This window comes from Oncorhynchus masou, chromosome 5 (genome assembly GCF_036934945.1).
Source record: "Oncorhynchus masou masou isolate Uvic2021 chromosome 5, UVic_Omas_1.1, whole genome shotgun sequence".
Classification (NCBI taxonomy): Eukaryota; Metazoa; Chordata; class Actinopteri; order Salmoniformes; family Salmonidae; genus Oncorhynchus; species Oncorhynchus masou.
Window position 1 is genome coordinate 22,401,105 of NC_088216.1, and position 13,757 is coordinate 22,414,861.

Sequence of the window (13,757 nt, forward strand, 5' to 3'; positions counted from 1 at the left end):
GCCACCCTTTGCCTTGATGACAGTTTTGCCAAGATTATGCCAAGAGTGTGCAAAGCTGTCATGATGTCTGGTGAGGACCTGCCTTATAATAGACCTACAAGCCCTCTGTCCAGCCTCTCTCAGCCTATTGCGGACAGTCTGAGCACTGATGGAGGGATAGTGTGATCCTGGTGTAACTCGGGCAGTTGTCGATGCCATCCTGTACCTGTCCAGCAGGTGTGATGTTCGGAAGTACCGATCCTGTGCCGGTGTTGTTTCACGCGGTCTGCCACTGCGAGGACGATCAGCAGTCTGTCCTGTCTCCCTGTAGTGCTCTCTTAGGCATCTCACAGTATGGACATTGCAATTTATTGCCCTGGCCACATCTGCAGTTCTCATGCCTCCTTGCAGCATGCCTAAGGCACGTTCCCGCAGATGAGCAGCGACCCTGGGCATCTTTCTTTTGGTGTTTTTCAGAGTCAGTAGAAAGGCCTCTTTAGTGTCCTAAGTTTTCGTAACTGTGACCTTAACTGCCTGTAAGCTGTTAGTGTCTTAACAACCGTTCCACAGGTGCATGTTCATTAATTAATGTTTTATGGTTCATTGAACAAGCATGGGAAACAGTGTTTAAACCCTTTACAATGAAGATCTGTGAAGTTATTTGGATTTTTACAAATTATCTTTTAAAAGACAGGGTCTTGAAAAAGGAATGTTTCTTTCTTTTCTGAATTTATTGCCATCAATTGTTTCAAACTGGTACCGGGGACCTTTAGAGGAGTCTTGTGAGGCTCGTGTGCGTCCCAGAGCAAAAACGGAGAACACCACCGTGTTCGTGATAGTCTCCGGCTTTCCACAGAGGAAACATAGGCCAAAACACACAGACTCTACATACAATTTTGTGAGAATACCAATTTTAGAGATGTCTCTTGGTCTGAAAAACACAGCTTTAGATCTGCCACCTTTCACCACAGACGCGGAAGAGCAATATTGGTGGATGCATTGGATTGCGACGCAGCCCATGCAACAATACCAGACATCTCTAGCTTAACCAGACAGATTTTCATGGGGATGTTTTTATTGTTTTCATTAGATTTCCATGGGGGCGTGACATTGTTGGCTAACCTCTTGATACTCCCCATCCCGGATCCGGGATTGTGAATAAAGCCTCAGCCTCATTAGCATAACGCAACGTTAACAATTTCTGAAAATCGCAAATAAAATGAAAATAATGCACCTGCTCTCAAGCTCAGCCTTTTCTTAACAACACTGTCATCTCAGATTTTCAAAATATGCTTTTGAACCATAGCAAATCACTAATTTGTGTAAGAGTATTGCAAGCTAGCTTAGCATTTTGAGTAGCATTTAGCACGCAACATTTTCACAAAAACCAGATAACCAAATAAATAAAATCATTTACCTTTGAAGAGCTTCGGATGTTTTCAATGAGGAGACTCTCAGTTACATAGCAAATGTTCAGTTTTTCCTGAAAGAATCTTTGTGTAGGAGAAATCGCTCCGTTTTGTACATCACATTTGGCTACCGAAACGAACCGAAAATTCAGTCACCAAAACGTCAGACTTTTTCAGAATTAACTCCATAATATCGACCGAAACATGGCAAACGTTGTTTAGAATTATTCCTCAAGGTGTTTTTTCACATATCTCTTCATTGATATGCAGTTCGTGGAAGCCTGCTTTCCCCTCAGAATCGCATGGAAAAATACCAGCAGCTGAAAAAGACGCACCAATTTCGACGGAGGACACCGGGCGGACACCTGGAAAATGTAGTCTCTTATGGTCAATCTTCCAATGATATGCCTACAAATACGTCACAATGCTGCAGACACCTTGGGGAAACGACAGAAAGGGCAGGATCATTCCTCTCGCATTCACAGCCATATAAGGAGACAATAGAAAATGGTGCCTCAAAAATCCTGCTGGTTTCCTGGTTGCCGTTTCATCTTGGTTTTGCCTGTAGCTCCCGTTCTAGGGCACCCACAGACAATATCTTTGCAGTTCTGGAAAATTCAGAGTGTTTTCTTTCCAAAGCTATCAATTATATGCATAGTCGAGCATCGTTTTGTGACAAAATATCTTGTTTAAATCGGGAACGTTTTTCATCCAAAAATGAAATAGTGCCCCCAGAGTTTCAAGAGGCTAAGGGTTACATTTATTGACCAAAGACCGGTGGTGGTAAGATTATACTGTATGTAACTAACTGTACTTTGATTGTAATGTGCATTACCATAAAAGCATAAAGTGAAAATACAATTAAATGTCGACCTTAAATGCTAGAGCATACCTTATAGTCTAAATGTTTAGTTGAAACTCTATGCTTTTCATGTCAGTACACTGTTATTGTCGTTATTTCACTGAAAAAGTTTCTCAACCTTTTATTTCTGGTAAGTTTAATAATCATAATTTCAACATTTAATGGGCCTTCCATTTCGATGTTGATCACACCCATGTTCGAGCATCCTCTCCGGTGAGACCAGTCAAATGGTGGTAGTATTGATTCCTGTCTCACTCAAACACTCCTTGAGGTCTTTTTTAAATGGCGTAGTGGAGCTTTAAACCTCCACAAACGTCTCTAGAATCGACTAATTGTACTAATTGAATTAGGAATGATTGTAGCTTCATAGGACCCAATGTCCTCAGGTCAGAGTAGTTAAACGAGATTGTTTCTCTGTTCGGGACAATCAAGCATATCATATTTCTCAAGAGAAAAGCAACGAAATATTTAAAAAGTCTGTCAAATCTTCGATAATGATAAAAAAATACTGTACAACATGTTGGTTCAAGAAAAGTCACATTCTACAGATCAGATCACGGTTCCTTTTGATGGGAGAGTGAGACAGAAATGAAGGAAACCCTGCTTGGGCCTGAACCAGCTCAGTGTAAAATACTGCTGTGGTTTGCTAGTTTCTCAGATTGCGATTAGCATGCGTTAGTTGCAGCAGTCTGACACTGGCCCCATACCACACTAGCTAACATCCTTAAAATCGGTGGGCAGACAATTTGAGAACTTAAAGCCACAATTACAGTAAGGTCAATCGATAATGACAAGTTTCAGATGAGGCTTAACGACTTGAATGAATTTTAAAAAGTGGCATAAATATTGCAAGGGCTTATGGGTGGCCAGACCAGAGCAGTCCAGCGGCCTGTGTTGAACCAAATGTATGTAAAGCAAGGAAGAAGCTCCTTTGCAGACCACAACTCTCCCTTTTTTTCTGCATTAATGGACTAGTGTGGGAGGCAGGCCCGTGTCATACAGTAGCAAGCACAGTCAAGGTGTCAATGGAAATGAATGGACTTCAGATACTTCTTTCTGAGACCTGCCACATGCACACAACTACGGTACTGTTGGGCAGATTGAGGTTAGCCTGTGAATAAGGCCTGTCAGTCATTCCAAAATAGATTGTGTCATTGACGCTGTAGAAGTGTGACACATGGGGCATTCAGTCAATAAGAGACCCAGTCTAGAGCAAAGTCTGATCTAATGCCTGCAAATTAACCAGAAAGAAAAACAACCCCAAATGATCCATCTGATTGGCATGTGCAAAAATATTCCTGGTGAAACCTTTGACACAAGGGCGAAAACGTCTCTGAATGTTAAAGCTACAATATAACACTTTTTGGACGAACCGACCAAATTCACAGAGGAATGTTAGATATAGATATGTCATTCTCATTGAAAGCAAGTCTAAGAAAACATTGATCTATGCACACTATTTCTATGTTTCTCATTCATAGGTTTTGTTTTTGCATCTTTTACTTTGGGTTTTGTCAGCTTTAAACAGCTGAAAATACAATATTTTTGGTTGTGGAAAATATATTTCACAGCGGTTTAGATGGTACAATGATTCTCTACACAATGACTGCTTGTGTCACAAACTGAAATTTGGCAAACTATTTGAATTTTAGCAACCATGAAATGGCATTGATGCACCTTTAATGAAACGATTCAAGATTGTTTTCTGCAAAGAACAAAAAAACTTCTTGAACATTTTACTGGGGTTTAAACTTTTTGAAGCCTGTCAAATCAAAGCATAACTCTGGATGCAAGTGAGTGAGTATGTTTTCCTCTTTACTCCTGCAATACTCTGTAAAAGCTTCCAGCACTGACCTTCTAAATCTATCGATTGCTGGCAAGAAAAGATAGCCACTGGCTAACTTCTTATCACAATAGACTATGCTCTATTGCTTTCTCTTCCACCTCAAGTCCACATCACTCTTCTTCCAAATAAAGGTCAGCCATTTTGGAGCCATGTGTCAAGCCAGATCTGCAGTAGCCTCACGGTGTAATTTAAATTAATAGCAATTAAGAATATTCAAATGGCATCTGTTGACACTGGAAGAGACACCTCGGTAACGACATGTATTTAAGTATTCAAATACCACGCTGATTAGGCTCCATGAAATTAAATAACTTAACAATATTGCTTATCTTGACAAGAAGGTGGAAAGGGACATTTAGCAGTAAATGAACTGTGACAATCACAGGGATTATTGCAGATCCTTGATGGAATGGAAAATAGACTTTAGGCAATAACATATTGAACCTAAGAGTTTCCTCAACTCAAAGAAAGAAAAAAAATTGGGGGGAGACCTGTGACTTAATATAGGTTGTCATCATATCTTTGAGGGAGTTTTGGTTTTGCTCTCAGCTAAAAATCGTCAAATGGGGATGCATTTACAGTGGACCGACACTGGCACCACACTGGCTGACTCGATAACACCCTGAAATCGGTGGGCAGACAATCTTTGAGAACTTAAAGCAGAAATTGCAGTAGTAAAGAGGGAATCGATAATGACCGGTTTCAGACGACTTGAAGTCGTTTTAAAAGGTGGCATAAATAATGTGAGGGCTTATGGGTGGCCAGACCAGAGCAGTCCAGCGGCCTGTGTTGAACAGAATGTATGTAAAGCAAGGAAGAAGCTCCTTTGCAGACCACAACTCTCCCTTTTTTCTGCATTAATGGACTAGTGTGGGAGGCAGGCCGGTGTCATACAGTAGCAAGCACAGTCAAGCTGTCAATGGAAATGAATGGACTTCAGATACTTTTTCTGAGACCTGCCACACACAGCTTATGTACTGTAGGGTAGATTGAGGTTAGCCGGTGAATAGGCTTGCCAGCCATGCCAAAAGAGGGCAACAGTGGAAATCATTGACTGTTTTAAAAAAAAATGTATGTACTGGTATTGCTTTGATGCTGTGACTGATTGAATGTGCCTGGTGTTTAAGCAGCATTTAAGCACGGGCTTAGCCCTTACTGGCCCAGAAGAAGATTTAAATTGAACATGCGGAGTAATTAGTTTTCTAAGTACAGCTAAACTGCAGTTCAAAGGAACAAACAAAATAATTACAAGTGCATAATTTAGCCTTTTTCTTTCATGCCATTATGGTAGCTAGCTATGCTGTATAGAACAGTCTTATTTTATAAAGATCTACCAACAATCATTTCCGCTCCATCCAATGGCAACTATTGTTTCCTTCCTGCAATCCCTCACCACACCACACCACACCACACCCACACTCACACACACACACACACACACACACACACACACACACACACACACACACACACACACACACACACACACACACACACACACACACACACACACACACACACACACGCACACACACACACACACAGTATGGGTTGTGCTCATAAAGCATGTCGCCCATTTCATCAACATTTTCTCTTCCTGTCTCCCCTTGTTCACCTCCGTTGATTCTGATGGGAGAGAGGCAAAAAAGGAGAAGTGTGTGTGTAAGTTTGGCTCCTTATAAACCTAACATTCCCTCAGCCTCGCTCCCTAGCCCCCCTCCCTCCCTCCCTCCCTCCCTCCCTCCCTCCCTCCCTCCCTCCCTCCCTCCCTCCCTCCCTCCCTCCCTCCCTCCCTCCCTCCCTCCCCCTCCCTCCCTCCCTCCCTCCCTCCCTCATACCCCCACCCCTCTCCCCACTCTGATAAACCCCCACTGAGTAACAGTATCTGGTATATTTGTTCTTACAAGGCTAGTAGGCAAGTATCCCATTGCAGTCATGTTTGAACCAGTTCAGAAGCTCATCATCTGCGGTTGTAAACACGAGTGTATGAAATAAAGATGAACATCAGAGGTTGCCAGGGTACCTGCTGCTCTCTATGATCTAAAGGGAAAGAGACAGGACTTACTGTAGCAGAGGGGTTCAAAAGTAATAGCAGGATTTCTTTTAGGGATTTCAGTTTCTGAATGTATGACTCTCGTCCTTTGGGTTTGATTATTATAAAACTACATGAAAACTGACCGTTCCTCTATTTTACCGTTGTATTCCTCGCGAGTCTAGACTGGACAAGGGGACATTGTAAGCAGTTTGCTGATGTGGAGTGGGGCTAACATGCAAAATCTCTCTTTCTCGCTCCCTGGCTATTCAAGCGATGATCAAGGGCTTCACATTCACAACGTCATCCCCTCGTTTTTGTCATCCTCCTTCTCTCCCTTTCAAAATTCCAGACTGGCCAACACAGAGTGCTCTGTCTGTCTGTCTGTCTGTCTGTCTGTCTGTCTGTCTGTCTGTCTGTCTGTCTGTCTGTCTGTCTGTCTGTCTGTGTGTGGGCGGCAAGTAGCTTAGCGATTAAGAACATTGGGTCAGTAACTGAAAGGTCGCTGATTTGAATACCTGAGCCGATTAGGTTAAAAATCGGTTAATGTGCCCTAGACCAAGGCACTTAACCCTAACTGCTACAGTAAATCACTCTGAATAGGCAGTCTGCTAAAAAAGAAAGAGCAGGGTTGGCCTGGCTAGCAGCTGACGGTGTGTCTGCCCTGGAATGGGGAGAGAACGAACCCTGAGAGGGGGTTTAATAAACATCAAACCGTTTCATTCAATTCATAGAAATGTATTTTATTTTGGAATTTGATTCAGAATGAAACAGTTTGTGTCATCGACATAGCTGCTGTAGAAGTTGTGGATTCAGAGTGTGATGCGAGGAATTCAGTCAATAAGAGTCCCAATCTAGACCAAAGTCTGATCTAATGCCTGCAAATTAACCAGATAGAAATACAACCCCAAATTATCCAACTGATTTATATGTGCAAAAGAATTCCTGGCGAAACGCTTGGCAGCAGGGTGAAAAATGGATCTGAATGTTAATGAAACGATTCAAGATTGTTTTCAGCACAGAACAAAAAAACTTCTAAAACATTTCATTGGGGTTTAAACTTCTTGAAGCCTGTCAAATCATAGCATAACTCTGGATGCAAGTGAGTGAGTATGTTTTCCTCTTTACTCCTGCAATATTCTGTAATAAGCTTCCAGCCCTGACCTTATAAATCTATTGATTGCTGGCAAGCAAAGATAGCCACTGGCTAACTGCTTATCTCAATAGACTATGCTCTATTGCTTTCTCTTCCACCTCAAATCCACATCACTCTTCTTCCAAATGAAGGTCAGCCATTTTGGAGTTGTGTGTCAACCCAGAGCTGCAATAGCCTCACCGTGTGACTGAAATCAATAGCAATTAAGAATATTCAAATGGCATCTGTTGACACTGGGAGAGACACTTCGGTAACGACATGTATTTAAGTATTGTCGCCTTGTTTTCCCACAAATCCCATGCTGATTAGGTTCCATGAAATTAAATCATTGAATAATATGTTGAAACATCGCTTATCTTGACAAGGGGTGGAAATTGACATTTAGAAGCTAATCAACTGTGACAATCGCAGGGATTATTGCAGATCCTTGATGGAATGGAAAATAGACTTTAGGCAATAATATATTGAACCTAATAGTTTCCTAAACTCAAAGAAACAAATAATTGTTTGAGACTTCTGACTTAATACTTCACGTCATCATATGTGACTCCCTACCTGGATTCGGTCTTATGTAGCGACATTTGAATTTCTGTTTTATTCATTGGATAAAAGAGCTACAAAATGGTATTTCATGCACTGCATTTGAGGAAACAACGGGTTAATAATTCTGCATTGAAAGTTGATCAATTTGTAAACTCACTTTTGAGAAAACCGTCTTTCAATGTATTGGTACTGCAATTGGAGAGCACTTCTTTGTCTATTCCCATTCAGCATTGTTCACACCCTCTAAAGCCTTAAAGACATGGGTGGAGCTAAGGGTTGATCCGAGCGTTCTGTACTAACTTGCCAGCTACTTCCAGACATCTAAGAGAGAGAGAACAGCCCACTGAACATCATTCGCCTTAACAGAGCTGGATAGGCTGTTATGTTATCCAGAGTGTTGGTGAGTCCGACTGTGCTGTCAGATTGTCCATTCGTATATTCAGAGCCTTTTGCGTTCAGAGCGCACACTGGATGCTCTGGCCAATAAGTAGGGTTGATCCGAAAGCTCTGACCTCACAACGACCATCAAGCACCTAAGCTAACTGGCTCGCTACTTCCTGACACAATGAGAGAACACCCCACTCTGACCATTTTACTCACCCTAACAGAGCTGGTTTGGCTGTTATAATGTTATCCAGAGCGTTGGTGACAAACTGTGCCGCTGGCAACAATTGAATTATGCTTCGTTGCTGACGTTTACTGACACCAGACAAATTCAACTGGTGTTGAGTGTTCAAAAATTAATCAGTTTTTCTGTGCTCTTGCACACTAAGATGAGAGTCTTTTGTTAATAAATGTAGCTAGATAGCTAGCTAGGTAAACAATGAATCCTAACGCGTAATGTTAGTTAGCGAGCCAGCAAGCTAACGTTAGCTAGCTAGCTAACAGTACACTTTAAATTGAAATGAAAATACTTTGTCAAAAATAGAAACACATAATAGCTGAAAATGTAGCTAGCTAGACTATCTTAGCCTTGGTCTGAAATCAGAGTAGATAGCCAGAGATAATTTATCAGCTAGTATGTCTATGAACAGTTGCAGTGACATTCCATTGGAATGGATTCTTGCATAGTGAAGTCTTTTGTTAGGACATGTAGCTAGCTAAACAATGGACCATAATCACAACTAATGAAATTAGTACCCTGCATGAATCTGCAGGTAGCTAACCAACCAGGTTCTATGGCTATAACTCATCAAGCAAATGTGTCTGGGACACGAAGAATAAGATCATACACATACCATTAGCTAGCGACCCAGCCAGTTAACGTTAGCTAGCTAACAGTACACTTGAAATGAAACCACATTGTCAAAATTAGAAACATGTAATATCTGAAAACTTGAGAGACTATCTTACCCGTGTACATAATGGTTGAAAACGTCTCCTGTCTGATGCCATGCATGGTTGCTCTTAGTGTGAAGATGTAATGCAGACTGGTGTTTTCTCCATCTCCTTAGCTATCACACTTGAATTCCACTGATTTCAAAACTCGGTCTTCCAGACAGTGGAAAGCATACACATTACGTTAGCTAGAGAGCCAACCAGCTAACGTTAGCTAGCCAACAGTACACTTTAACTTGACATTAGGTTTACGCAGTTTTACTACGTGATAAAACATTTTTTTAAACCGCATTCGACACGATTACCTAAACATACTGACCAGCTCTAATAGACAGACTTGTGCTATATGGCAGACCAATCCAAACTCATCTCTTGGCATGTCCAGCCCACTCATTATCTCAGCCAATCATGGCTAGCGGGAAGGTTGCTCACTTTTTCTGTGGCTAAACCAACTAGGCTCGTAATTTAACAATTTTATTTGTATTTTCCAGATGACAAACAAGTTTGATATTAAGGCACATGAAAGTTCACATGTTTGAGAAGGCATTTCTACCAAAAAGACACATTTTGCTTTAAAAACATTTTTTTTTCATGTTCAAATGGCTCTACTGTGAAGTCGTGACTTGCGACATATGCCTAGTTTCCTGAAGTGGGTCATGTATCATTAATAGTGTATTGGTTTTGCTTTCATTCAGAAATCGTCAAATGGGTATGCATTTTCAGATGTAGGATCTTAATTGATCACTCTTTTGTTGCTGATAATTTTCCTGTGCCACAGGAAATGTTGATGATTAACATCAATTCACTGAAAACCCGCACTACATTCTTGTAATTGTTTCACTTTTCATGTAGGTGTATTTTGACCAGCTAATATCCTAAACCCTGATCAATCAACATTATGGACTAAACATACACATCTTGTTGCTGCAGGATTAATTGTCTGCGACAATTCTACATCTGTATCTGGCTGCATCAGGTGTGTGTGTGTGTGTGTGTGTGTGTGTGTGTGTGTGTGTGTAAATCCTGTGATTTTGAGGCGTGATGAGCGATCTGCAGCTTGATGGCTCCCCATATAAAGAAAGAGAGACAGGTGGCGCCGGGGAATCTGACAGGTTCACAATGAATAGTATGCAAATTAGGCTAAGGACTATTGTGTTTTACCGGTGTGCTTCTGAGGAGCCCCTCTGTCTCACATGCACAGACAGACACTGACAAACACAGGCAGGCACACACACGGACGAATACAAGCACACGCACACACACACACAGCCTTCTAACCCAACACTTACATGTCCTGGCAGTTTGATGACCTCACAGTGAAATTCTACACAGAGTCGATGTGCAAATGAAAATGAATTATAAGATGGGGAAAATACTAAAATGCTATTCTGTTTTATTTCCAGATTTCAAGAGAGAGAGAGTGCAAGAGACAGAGAGAGAGAGTGCAAGAGAGAGAGAGAGAGAGAGAGAGATCAAGCAAGACAGCAAGATAGTGAGCGAGAGAGAGAGTGAGAGAGAGGATCACTCACAGCTCAACACCAGATATATTGTGCCCCTTCCCTTCCCAGTTGAGCTGCTCTATGTCTTGCATCCTAGATTTCAGACTTTTCCACAGCCGCCCCAACTCTCCTCCACACCGCCAGGTTACAGCAGTGGTGGTGTTTAACTTCCTGCTCTAACACAATATTGTAATTACAGGTCAACAGGGTTTAACGTGACCTTGTAGCTTGATAGCTTGCAGATGAACTGATTCCTCTACGGGGATGCATGTCCTTGGACAGGGAATGATGACATGGGGGGGCGAGAAAGAGGGGGAAAAGAGGGAAGAATATCTGGGGAGAGAAACCAGGGATCCTTTCACAGTTGAGGATTAGAACTAAGAGGGAAGGGAGTCCTTTTCATATATATATATATATATATATATATATATATATATATATATATATATATATATATATATATATATATATATATATACACACACACACACACACAGTGGGGCAAAAAAGTATTTAGTCAGCCACCAATTGTGCAAGTTCTCCCACTTAAAAAGATGAGAGAGGCCTGTAATTTTCATCATAGGTACACTTCAATTATGACAGACAAAATGAGGGGATAAAAAAATCCAGATTTTTAATGAATTTATTTGCAAATTATGGTGGGAAATAAGTATTTGGTCAATAACAAAAGTTTATCTCAATACTTTGTTATCCTGTTGAAACTCTAGGGGTGCAATTTCATTTTTGGATGAAAAACGTTCCCGTTTTAAACAAGATATTTTGTCACAAAAAGATGCTTGACTATGCATATAAATGGTAGCTTTGGAAAGAAAACACGCTGACGTTTCCAGAACTGCAAAGATATTTTCTGTGCGTGCCCTAGAACGTGAGCTTCAGGCAAAACCAAGATGAGACGGCATCCAGGAAATGAGCAGGATTTTTGAGGCTCTGTTTTCCATTGTCTCCTTATATGGCTGTGAATGCGAGAGGAGTAAGTCTGCCCTTTCTGTCGTTTCCCCAAGGTGTCTGCAGCATTGTGACGTATTTGTAGGCATATCATTGGAAGATTGACCATAAGAGACCACATTTACCAGGTGTCCGCCCGGTGTCCTGCGCCGAAATTGGTGCGCAAAAAGTCAGCTGCAAGTATTTTTCCACAGAATTCAGAGGAGAATGCAGGCTTCCACGAACGATATATCAATGAAGAGATATGTGAAAAAACACCTTGAGGATTGATTCCAAACAACGTTTGCCATGTTTCGGTCGATATTATGGAGTTAATTCGGAAAAAGTTTGACGTTGTAGGTGACTGAATTTTCGGTTCGTTTCGGTAGCCAAATGTGATGTACAAAACGGAACGATTTCTCCTACACACAGACGCTTTCAGGAAAAACTGCGCATTTGGTATGTAACTGAGAGTCTCCTCATTGAAAACATCCGAAGCTCTTCAAAGGTAAATGATTTTATTTATTTGGTTATCTGGTTTTTGTGAAAATGTTGCGTGCTAAATGCTACTCAAAATGCTAAGCTAGCTTAGCATACTCTTACACAAATTAGTCAATTGCTATGGTTCAAAAGCATATTTTGAAAATCTGAGATGACAGTGTTGTTAAGAAAAGGCTAAGCTTGAGAGCAGGCGCATTATTTTCATTTTATTTGCGATTTTCAGAAATCGTTAACCTGTTGAAACTCCCCATCCCGGATCCGGGATCGTGACTAAAGCCTCAGGCTCATTAGCATAACGCAACGTTAACGATTTCTGAAAATCGCAAATAAAATTAAAATAATGCGTTTGCTCTCAAGCTTAGCCTTTTCTTAACAACACTGTCATCTCAGATTTTCAAAATATGCTTTTGAACCATAGAAATGGACTAATTTGTGTAAGAGTATGCAAAGCTAGCATAGCATTTTGTGTAGTATGTAGCACGCAACATTTTCACAAAAGCCAGATAACCAAATAAATAAAATCATTAACTTTGAAGAGCTTCGGATGTTTTCAATGAGGAGACTCTCAGTTACATAGCAAATGTGCAGTTTTTCAAAAAATATTATTTGTGTAGGACAAATCGCTCCGTTTTGTTCACGTTTGGCTATGAAAAAACCCTGTATACAGTTATAGCCTGAAGCTCATTAGCATAATGTAACGTTAACGATTTCTGAAAATCGCAAATAAAATGAAAATAATGCATCTGCTCTCAAGCTTAGCCTTTTCTTAACAACACTGTAATCTCAGATTTTCAAAATATGCTTTTGAACCATAGAAATTGACTAATTTGTGTAAGAGTATGCAAAGCTAGCAATGCATTTTGAATAACATGTAGCACGCAACATTTTCACAAAAACCAGATAACCAAATAAATAAAATCATTTACCTTTGAAGAGCTTCTGATGTTTTCAATGAGGAGACTCTCAGTTACACACCAAATGCGCAGTGTTTCCTGAAAGCGTCTGTGTGTAGGAGAAATCGTTCCGTTTTCTACATTGCGCCTGGCTACTGAAACGAACCGAAAATGCAGTCACCTACAACGTAAAACTTTTTCCGGATTAACTACATAATATCGACCGAAACATGGCAAACGTTGTTTGGAATCAGTCCTCAAGGTGTTTTTTCACATATCTCTTCATTGACATGCAGTTCGTGGAAGCTTGCTTTACTCTCTGTATTGTTTGGAAAAATACTGGCAGGTGACTTTTGCGCACCAATTTCGGCGCAGGACACCGGGCGGACACGTGGTAAATGTGGTCTCTTATGGTCAATCTTCCAATGATCTGCCTACAAATACGTCACAATGCTGCAGACACCTTGGGGAAACGACAGAAAGGGCAGACTCATTCCTCTTGCGTTCACAGCCATATAAGGAGATCATGACAAACAGAGCCTCAAAAATCCTTGTCATTTCCTGGATGCCATCTCATCTTGGTTTTGCCTGAAGCTCACGTTAAAGGGCACGCACAGAGAATATCTTTGTATTTCTGGACACGTCAGAGTGTTTTCTTTCGAACAGTAGCAATTATATGCATAGTCGAGCATCTTTTTGTGACAAAATATCTTGTTTAAAACGGGAATGTTTTTCATCCAAAAATGAAATTGCG